An 11,040-nucleotide genomic window follows, 5' to 3' on the forward strand; every position below is an offset into this window, starting at 1 on the left:
ACTGCCTTTAACATAGGATAATAATTTTTTTAAGAAATTCCAGACTAAATCTCACGTTTCCTGGCATCAATAAAAATAAAAATAAATGCAAGAATTGTTGGTCAGGTCTTCCAGCATGTGTTGAAGTATAAAAACCCTTACCTTGAGATCAGCAGGACACAACAATGTTTTAAAGTATTAATTTATACAAAAATTTTGATGCTTTCTCTATCCGAAGACCTATAACAGAATCCCTTCTTCCTTTGGTTATACCTTGTATTAGGCAATGGTACTGGTGCTGACCTGAGGTACCTTGGTGTCATCTTTGTAGAGAGTATGAGGAGCATTTGCCATCTTGTTCACTTGTGAAGTCTGCAGGTGGAGCATTCCTAGGCAGATCGAACTGTACTGTACTTCCTCCTAACTGCTGTTCTGATGTAGTACAGCTGATGAAGACTGCTCTGAAGTTTTTCTTTACCCCCTTCTGTCTCTTCTCTTTTTGCAATTCTTCCTCTTCTTTTTTCTTCTGTATTTCAATAATCTTTTCATTCATCAACAAGATGGAAATATTCAAAGCTGGTTAAAATGTATTCAGCTTAATTTAAAAAAATTTGAGAAGATGTTAGTGTATGGGGACCGGCCTCGTGTGGTCATCATAGGAGCCAATAATTTCTCCTGATAAGTTCCCACTAGAAAATGTGTGGTCCCAAGGACCTGACACCCACTTCTAGCGAAGGCCTCAGTTTGCTCTTTTAATACAAATGATAATTTTGTCCCTTGCCTTCTGTGGCAGTGCGTTCTCCCTGCTTAAGCCATAACCGACAGAGGGGGTTGTGATGGCTGTACCCAGCTTACCTCGCCAAAGGTTGTCTGGAACAGGGACCCAGATTTCTTGCTGGTACGCAAATATGACTATAGGTCAACCATCTTACTCTATCAATAGTGGACAACCCAGGGCCTGCCGAGCTCTCCTGAACAACAGCAGGTTGCAAGCCAGGATCTCCCCTTGAGTAGGGACACTGCTCAAGGTTACTCCTCGAGGCTGAGAGATTCCTTATTGTGTCAGATACTCAGTAAGCAACTTGGGAATAAGTGTGCTGAAACTTTGGAATCTTAGCTAAATGACATAAAGGATTGATTGCGCACATATAATTCTTTATATAGAAACCATTGACCAAGTCTGAGGCTAAGGCTGGATCCAGCCATACCTAGACTCCTCTGAGTAGGAGTTTAGAAAACAAGGGAGACCTCTCTGAACCTTGTGACTCAACGGGAGAGTCTCCCCGATGCATTTGTCTGACCGTGTCCTCTATACAGTAAATAATCAAGCGTACCTCGCATTTACTATCAAACTTTGTTAAATAGCTGTTTTCAGTAAAATATATTTTTATTTCTCTCTTGCAAGTGGAGTGCATCACTCCATCCATGACAAATTGGCATAGTCGACAGGATGGCAAGTAGTATCACCGATTATTTACAGAGGCACGGAGTGAATCCAAGTCCCAACTTCTCAGAAGAACGGGCTTGTGGCAGTTGGCATAATTGGGAAGCCATTGAAGAGCACCTAAACCTCAGAATGCACAAAGGCAATGTTAAAACTGCTGATTAGAGGAGCCCTGGCAATTCTTAAAGCCCAACTAGAGTTGCAAAATGAGATAAGATCAAGAAAGACACAGAACACAATGAGGGCCTAGGTGATAATGCTCAAGATGCCCACAAGCACCTCTTGAAAGAAGCAGAATTAATGCACAGCATTAACTACAGCTGTGAAAAGGGCTGGGATGATGCAGCAGCTGAAAAACAAAACCTGAAGCCCTGAAGATCACAAAGTTCAACTTCTCCAGTGCCAGTCCCCAAAAAGGGAGACAACCCCTTCCTGCACCTTAGCAAGAATTGCCGGGCATGAGGCCAAAAACCGAATGCTTGTCCGGAAGGCAATTGGGCCTGCCTGTCTGGAAAGTGGAGGCTTACTACTGATGTGATGGTGGCCCATCATGGTCTCTGAGGAAGCAGACTAGGCTCCTGCTGAGACCGAGCATCTCTTTGAAAGAGGTGGATCAACCCTGGCAAAATGTGTACCTCAGGGGGCTTCTCTCACCGCCCCACTAGTGAGTAACTATGAATAACTTGGTTTTGGGTGAGCAGACTCACTGGAAGACTCCTCACCTAAGGAGGGGGCTCAGGTGAATGAAATCTGTCTGATCCCACACAGGTTCTTAGGCCTGATTGCTTCTCATAAAGCACCTGTAAGGCTGATGCACATGGGAGGCTCTTGGTTGCAAAAGCAACTACTGACATCATCAACATTATTTTGGAAATCAATACTACCAAAGGTAAAGTGTTTTGGTTTTTTTTTTTTAAATTTCATTTTAATTTTGATCTGTGTCAGACTTTTAACTCAAAGATTGTATAACAGTTAATTGGTGGAAGTTATATATATTTTTTTAAACCAAATACTGCATAAAAGCTAAAGATCTGGCAGGATTTCTTGATGAAAGAACAAATTCAACCTCAACCTTTTTATTTCACGTTCAAATTGTGTGTAGTTATTTCTTTTAATTATTTTTTAATAAGGAGAGAGAAAGTGGATGAAATCTAGAACATAACTGGTTAACTAGTTTGGTGGTGGGAGATGTTGAGGAAATTTGAGTTTTTTGATATTCAGTCATGGGATTTGTCATTCTGTATTTATGCGAAAAGCTTGCACATGTGCTTACAGGATCAGAAGATTATAGTTCCACAGGTTGACAAAGACATTGATAATGGTAAAATTGAGAATCATTTTGGAAGGGTAGTTTGCAATTATGTAGATAAAAGAGTTAAACTGGGATTGTGCCTCTCAGTCCTTAAGAATGGCATAGCTGTAATATTCGAGGTTTTCGGGCTCTCTAAATAGTTCTAACGTGTTTTTGCAGAAGTACAAAGTTGGTGAAACCACTTGACACCTGTCAAGGGACAGCTGAAGAGTTTAGTGGCTCGAATTAGTCCTGCAGTATTACACAACACCAACGAACATAAACCTTATCTTTAGCTACTTACTTTCCAACCCAGAAAGAATTACTTTTCATTTTTGTCGTATGATAAGGGGAAAAACAAGTTTTGGTTTATGTTTGCAATCCATAATTAATAGAATATAAAATCTGTCACTGTAACCTGTCCCTTGCTTACAATTTTTGAGGTTTTTTTGGTTCCTATTCTGACATTAGTGACAATGATGTTTTCAAAGATGTTTCTTCAGTACTATTCTGTGAGCTAGAATCAGAACCTTTTATTGGGAGTCACTGTCAGGGATGACTAGTATTTTCTGTATGTGGCATTTGAAATTGATTGTCATGTCCTTAAAGAAAGCTTTCACAAAAAGAGTCAGTAAGAGTATTCACTAACTGTTTCTATTTAAAAAAAAAATAAAAATAATCATAGACTCATAGGATCACACAATGGTTTGGGTTGGAAGGGACCTTAAAGATCATCCAGTTCCACCCCCTGCCCTGGGCAGGGACACCTCCCACCAGACCAGGTTGCTCCAAGCCCCGTCCAGCCTGGCCTTGAACCCCTCCAGGGATGGGGCAGCCACAGCTTCTCTGGGCAACCTGGGCCAGGGGCTCACCACCCTCATAGTGAAAAATTTCTTCCTAATATCTAATCTAAATCTCCCCTTTTCCAGTTTAAAACCATTCCCTCTTGTCATATGGCTCCATTCCCCGATCAAGAGTCCCTCCCCATTTTTCCTGGAGCCCCTTTAGGGACTGGAAGGGGCTCTAAGGTCTCCCCGGAGCCTTCTCTTCTCCAGGCTGAACCCCCCCAACTCTCTCAGCCTGTCCTCACAGCAGAGGGGCTCCAGCCCTCGGATCATCTCTGTGGCCTCCTCTGGCCCTGCTCTAACAGCTACATGCCCCTCTGATGTCAGGGGCCCCAGGAAAAAAAAAGGAGAGCGACATATCTGGAAACAGCCCGTTGTTTTTGTAACTTGCAGTATCAGACACCAACCTGGCTTGAGACTGCATGGCTCAGGTCTTTATAGCCCCATGGGTCTTCTTAGGGAAATGTGGGCTAAACGTGAACAGCTGATTAAATTTGTCTGTGTCCCTAAATATGATAGAAATGTTAGAATCAGCTACAGGGACAGCTGTCACCTCTTGATTATTGTGAGACGGTGAGTGGACATGTTCCACGAACCTTTGAACAGGTGCAGCCGAGGCAGGTTTATTAAAACATGATAGCGGTAACTGTAAAAGTATGTGAGGCATTGGGATCTGACAGCGGGATCACAGAGATGAATACATTAAATATTTGGAGGTATCAGTTTGTTTCTCTAAATTGAGAGGCAATGTGTTAGTCAGAGCTACTGTCAGTTTACATAAGTTGACATCTTTCAGGGAGGTCTGAAGTATCGAGGGCAGAGTCATTTAAGATATAAATTCAGAAGAGGATTCTTGTATCACCACTGTGGCAAACTTGCCTAATTTTATGTGTAGGAATCTGTACGAGTGTGACACTTACATTGTTCTACTCTACTAATTCATTTTACCCTGTATCCAGTATCCTCTGTAATTGGTACTTAAGATAAAAGGTTAGACACTTAATGTTTCTGTCTGATCTTGGAATTTGAGGAAAAAAGAGATTGTCCTACTATCAGATTCCTATATTATCTTTTGTAGCGTAGTGAGAACGTGAGTTTGAGCCCTTTCAGCATTTTGGAGGAGGGGTTGTTTTCAGGAAATTTAATTGCCATGGAAAGCCTTTTGGCAAGCAGCAATGAGATCCTGGGCAGCGCTGCAGTTTGAATGCCGCGAAGGTTTTTCTTTTTTCCATACATGCCAGAGTAGAACCATGATTGATTTGACAGCTCATTATTTGCCCAGGTGCTACCACTATAAAGCATTTTTTACTCAGTCCTTATTTCTGTCTTGAGCCGGGCAATAGTTGATACAATTTTTGCTAACAGACATCAAAAACTACATCTGTGTTTAGGTGTGACTTTCAAAGAACAGCCTTTGTGTCACAGAGTCATTAGAACTCCACGCTTAATAAAGGGACTCACCTCGTTAGCATTTTGGTGGACCCATAAGGAAAGAACACCATATCTCAGGATCATTTGTGAAACGCTGCTCTTCCATACTCTGTCAAAGGTGAGAATAGCTCTTGAGTCAGGAAGGTGGGTTGTTAATAAGCAGTGAATAGGAAGTACGTAGGAAAGGCAGTTGACAGGCAGTTAACGTGTGTGTATTCATAGAGCAGAATCTCATAGTGAGAATGGAAAAGGATAGATGAATTGTGAGTCAGGGAAGAAATAAGTGAACATTTGTAGAATTGTATGAGGATCATGTATTAGGATAAAAGAATCTCCTGAAATCCCTGAGGTTGTGTAGTCATAAATTAATTTATACTCGAACAGAAGTGCAAAGACCTAGTCCTGTTAACACAGAGCAGGATCCTTACCTCGTCTCTCGTTTTTCCAATTAATTTGAGTTTAGGGAAGAGAGAAATTGTTATGAGCCAGCCAGCAACTGAGTCAGCTGATAAAAGGTCTTGCTGGTGTCTTGGCGTAGTTTTTACACATTTTACTCTCTGTGTTCTTTCTTTGTGCTGAATGGTTATTTGTGCCTTTTTCTCTCACTTTGTAACTCTTACGGCTTCTTTATTTCAGCCTTAGTCCACCAACTTATATGAAGAGAAGCAAAAGAACAAAATGATTATAAATTATCATGTCATTTATCCTTCATATTGTGTATTTTCCCTTCCATACTCTAATTGCCTTGTCTGCTTAGTCTGAATTTTAAACTCTGGGCTACCAATTATTTCTTATTCTCTATACAGTAGCCGATGCAGTTGGGCCATCTCTGTTTCTGAGTGTTCTTGTAATATACGCTTTTTTATAAATAATAAAAGGAGATAAGGTAGACAGTGGAAGAATCTCACTTTGAAACTTTGACACTTTTCACTTCATACATCCTACTTGCTTATAGTTTTGAACTGGCCTGGTTAAAGAGGTGCAAGAGATCTGGAGCAGTGAACAGGAGCTTTCTGTAAAAGTGGCTGTGGTTTGGAAGGTGGGGGTATTCTTGCAGTGAAAGTAAAATGAAATTAAAGGAATTTGCAGGAGTAAAACAGCAGAAAGGGACGCAATTCTTGGAAAATATTAAAAAGACAAAATAAATGCATCTTAGTTAAGTGTCTCATGTTTGTCAGTATTAACCCACTCCCAATTTTCTTAAATGCGCAAGCTGTAGACGTAAAAATGTTACAAGTCCAATCTCCACAAAGTATAGCATAGTAAGAATTATTTGTGATGCTGACAACTAGAGAAATTTCAGTCAGAAATATGATTAATAAATAGATAGCATTCATTTATAAGTAATAGGTTGAATGACACAGACTGAATAGTCAATATGTGAGAAGGATATTTTACTTGTAAGTAGACCCAAAGACTGATTGTACTTTGTGCAATCATAGATTCTCTTTGGGGTTTACTCTTGCTCAAAGAAAACTACCTCCACCTGTGCTTTGTGTATCTGCACAACCTGCAGACACCTTGTAACTACACTGGCTGCAAAGCTGCTGTTGGAGACTCTCCACGTGCAAATGGACTGAATGTTTCTGTGCCTCGTGGCAAGAGTGTAAGGAGTTGCTGCTGACACCCTACAAGTTTTCTGTGAAATCGTAAACAACATTGCTTTTATCGTAATATGGAAACTTGGTTTTGGCCTGAACATGCTGAGACAATTTGAGTGCATGTATTACTTTTTTTTTCTTTTTTTCTTTTTTGCCATTGAATATATTGTTCCAGTCATATCTCTTTAGTGCATCTGGTCTAATTAATATTTAACTTTTTATAGGCTGCTGGTTTAGCAGGATAATTAAAACCCTCTGAAATCAAGAATATACTAAAAACATTTTTTAGAAAGATCATTATGCAGAGAATGAGACATCTATAAAAATCTGGTTTTGAAGAGTATCTGGAAAAAAAAGATCAAAGACTGAAAAGCTTACGAGAGACTCTTCCTCTTGCTCAGAACCCTCTTGGTATTTACGGAATATTTTGTTATCAGAGTAATAAATAATAAACTTTAACTACAGTTTCTGTGTTTCTAGATTTGTCACTCCAGCACAGCTGTAGTTAAATTTTGTCCGCACATGAACTGTATGTGAAACAGTGTTTCTTTGAAGTTTTATTTTGGACAATGGTTCTAGCCTGTGCCAAAGAGAGCACTTTTTGTCAGAGTAATAGAATATACAATCTTTCAAGACTTTCCTAAAAGCTTTACTGGTCTTTGGATCATGCCCTAGTGTGGGGAGAGGGAGGATTAGGTGGACTGAGTGTGACTAAAAACACTCCCTCAGAATGCTAAAACAAAACCATATATAGAAAGAAAACCCTTTGTGAACTTGGACATTGTGTAGATAATATTACTTCTCAAGCCTATGCTGTGGAGACAAAGATTTTGGTTGGTGATACTGAGCATATGCTGAAGGCTTCTTGTATGCATTTTATTTTAGGAATTCATGTATTAAGAAAAAAGGAATAATCTGCTTGTATAATTTTCTTGTTAACATTTCAGAAGAAGCTATCTGAACAGCTTGCTTGGATGAGAGGAGAAAAAAAAAGAGACAAAAGGGCAAATCTGCAGAGTATGGTTGCCTTTAGAGAGAATAGTTGCTGGATATATGCCCACAAACATGTTTTGAATCACAGAATCATAGAATAGAATCTTCATGGTTGGAAAGGACCTTTGAGATCATCGAGTCCAACCATACACACACACACAAAAGAAACCCCCTACAATCTCTGCCACTAGAGCATGCCCTGAAGTGCCAATCTAGACGTTTCTTCAATACCTCTAGGGATGGTGACTCAACCCCCTCCCTGGGCAGGCTGTTCCAGTGCCTGACCACTCCTTCAGTAAAGTAATTCTTCCTAATATCTAATCTAAACCTCCCCGGCCGCAGCTTCAGACCATTTCCTCTGGTCCTGTCATTATTCACCTGGGAGAAGAGGCCAACACCCACCTCTCTCCAACCTCCTTTCAGGCAGTTGTAGAGGGCAATGAGGTCTCCCGTCAGCCTCCTCCAAGCTAAACATGCCCAGTTCCCTCAGCCTCTCCTCATGTGACCTGGTCTCCAGACCCCTCACCAGCCTGGTAGCTCTCCTCTGGACACACTCCAGCACCTCAATGTCCCTCTTGTACCATCACTTCCCTGCTCCTGCTGGCCACGCTATTCCTGGTACAAGCCAGGATGCTGTTGGCCTTCTTGGCCACCTGGGCACACTGCTGGCTCATGTTAAGCTGGCCGTCCACCAGCACCCCCAGGTCCTTTTCTGCTGGGCAGCTTTCCAGCCACTCTGCCCCAGGCCTGTAGCGTTGCTTGGGGTTGTTGTGACTGAAATGCAGGACCCGGCACTTGGCCTTATCAAACCTCATACAGTTGGCCTTGGCCCATCGATCCAGCCTGTCCAGGTTTTATTTCCCACCATTTTATTTCTAAATGTATGAACCCACTAGGTAAATAATAATCTTGTCCTTGTGAAAAAGCCCCACTAAAACAGAGTTTAAATCAAGTGCATGTAGTTTAAATACAAGTCAGATCTATACCCAGCTGCACAATTGTTTCCTTTTATATGGTTTATAGAAATTTGAACCGAAATTCTTGAGTAAACACCTCTGAGCTTTGGAACATCTGAAGGTGGGTCCAAATTCTGAGACTGGATGTATCTCTAGTTTTAAATGGTGAGGAATTTAATTTCTGTTAAGAAATTTTTTCTCTGTGAAAATTGCAAGAAATGCTCCAAGCTATGTTAGCAGGCAGGGTGGTGCAGTAGGAGCAGCTCGGTTGGTATGGAGGACCTGGCATCTACCCATCAGTGCTGGTGCTCATTAACAGTCCTCCCAGCGATTCTCTTCTAATTGAATTTCATTGTAAAGGAACCCACTTTGTGCACCCTGAAGCTGTTGTGTGATGTGAACCAAAATGTAGGGTTTACTTTCAATGTCAAACTTCTGATCTGAACAAAGGTTTCAGTCTAATTTTTAAAGTGACAAAATGTGGTTGAAAAACTGAAAAAGTTACTGAGTTGATGGAAACACCATAGTTTCTCTTAACTACTTAAGAGAACATTTTAGGTTTCAAATTGTTGGCAACTTAAAAGAGCAAAAGCATTTGCCATGGAACAATTGTACGCTATAAATTAATGTGTATATTTACAGATACAATTCTTGGCTTGCTCGTTTGGAGAATTACAGTTTCATGTAAGCCTTTCACATCTCCCAGAACAGCCCTGCTGTTTATGCAGGAGGAGCATAGCCGAGGAAAGCTTTTCACACCTGTTGATCGACATCTGAAGAGTCGAGATAACAAGCATGTGAAGTCACACTTACTATCTTTCTCTGCATCTAAAAATAAATGCCACAGCTCTCTGCGGCTTGTAACATATATATAAACAAGCCTGGACTTGTTTAGGATGGCTATGCCATTCTTAAGCCAGAAGATAAAGTGGATAGTCCTTTAGCTGGACTCTTTTAAAGGATTTGTGCCAGGAGCCACTGCCACCCTACTGAGATAAAGAATTCAGCCTTGAGCATGCGATAGGAGAATTGCTGTGTCTTTCTCTCACATTTAAATCTCTATATTCAATTCTCCCAGACTGCAGTGATTGTAGGATGAGATTTCCTTTTTCTCCTCTGTCAGGATCAAGGATTTTAGAATCTGCATTAACTGAAAATCTTTGTTTCTGTTATGTTATTTTGGTGTGAAGGTTTTCACGTAAGTCGGTACTTGCAATTGTTTCTGTTATGTTATTTTGGTGTAAAGGTTTTCACGTAAGTCGGTACTTGCAATTAGATAGTCTTACCTTCTAATTCTATCAAAGTCATGTCCGACCTCAAACCTCTCAAAATAGCACCATGTGACGATGCAACACCACTGAACTTTTGCCAAAGTTCTGGCATCAGATCACATCCTATGACTTTCTTTTAACCTGACAGTTCTTGTATCTACCTTTCCCAGAGTTTCGCCACATTTAAAAACTTCCAACACAATCCCACATTCCAAAACTTCCCATCCCTGGAAGTTTTTAAGGCCAGGCTGGATGGGGCTCTGAGCAACCTGATCTAGTGGGAGGTGTCCCTGCCCATGGCAGGGGGTTGGAACTAGATGGTCTTTAAGGTCCCTTCCAACCCAAACCATTCTGTGATTCTATGATTTACGATTGGTATGTTTGGCCTGTTGAAGAGAGAGCAGTTTAAGTCTTCAGTTCCGAAATCATGTGATCTCATTGAGTTTCAGAAAGTGAATTTTGCCCAGATTATATACTCAAATGCCTAATACAAAAACTGTATTTCATTCTTGCCCGTCGCTTGATAAATCTTTGATAAATCCATACTCCGTCAGGCTGAAAATGCCAAACTTCTATTATTGTCAAGTCACTTGACACTCACGCTTTCTCATTTTTCATACCAGTCGAAAAGAAATACAGAATCTTTATCTAATGTAGTAGATTTATTTTTACCTTCAGTTATTCCACAAAGAAATGAATATTAAGCAAATATTTTAAATAGACATTATGTGCACTCTCACTTCAAAAAGGATTTTCAGGTTTATTTTATGGGCTTTATCAGTGGAAAAATATAAATGCTACACATAGCCTCCATGATACACGAGGAGCAGAATTATGGTTTGTGCCCAGAAATATTCAGGAATTAACCTTTAAAAGGGTGCAACGCTTTTTTTTATGTCTGCTTTTGCTATGCAGCCATAAATTATAAATGCAATGACACGCACATTTTAAAAATATTTAAATTCTGAAATAATACTTTAAGACATTTTGAAAAGTCTTTGAATATGTGCACATTGTATTTAAAGCTTTGGGACTCATCTGAATTTTTAAAATAAATTTAAATGTATAGCTTCTTATTTTGATTTCATAGTCTTCTTCCATTTTAACCATCTTATATTGTAGAATGGGAAAAGTATATAAGATTGATTGCCACCAAGTTGTTAATTTCTACTAGTCTTGTAGACTTGGTATAAAATTTTGTAGATTTTTCTCCTTTAAAGTGGGTTTAA

This window comes from Rissa tridactyla, chromosome 5, assembly GCF_028500815.1.
Source record: "Rissa tridactyla isolate bRisTri1 chromosome 5, bRisTri1.patW.cur.20221130, whole genome shotgun sequence".
In the NCBI taxonomy this organism is placed as follows: domain Eukaryota; kingdom Metazoa; phylum Chordata; class Aves; order Charadriiformes; family Laridae; genus Rissa; species Rissa tridactyla.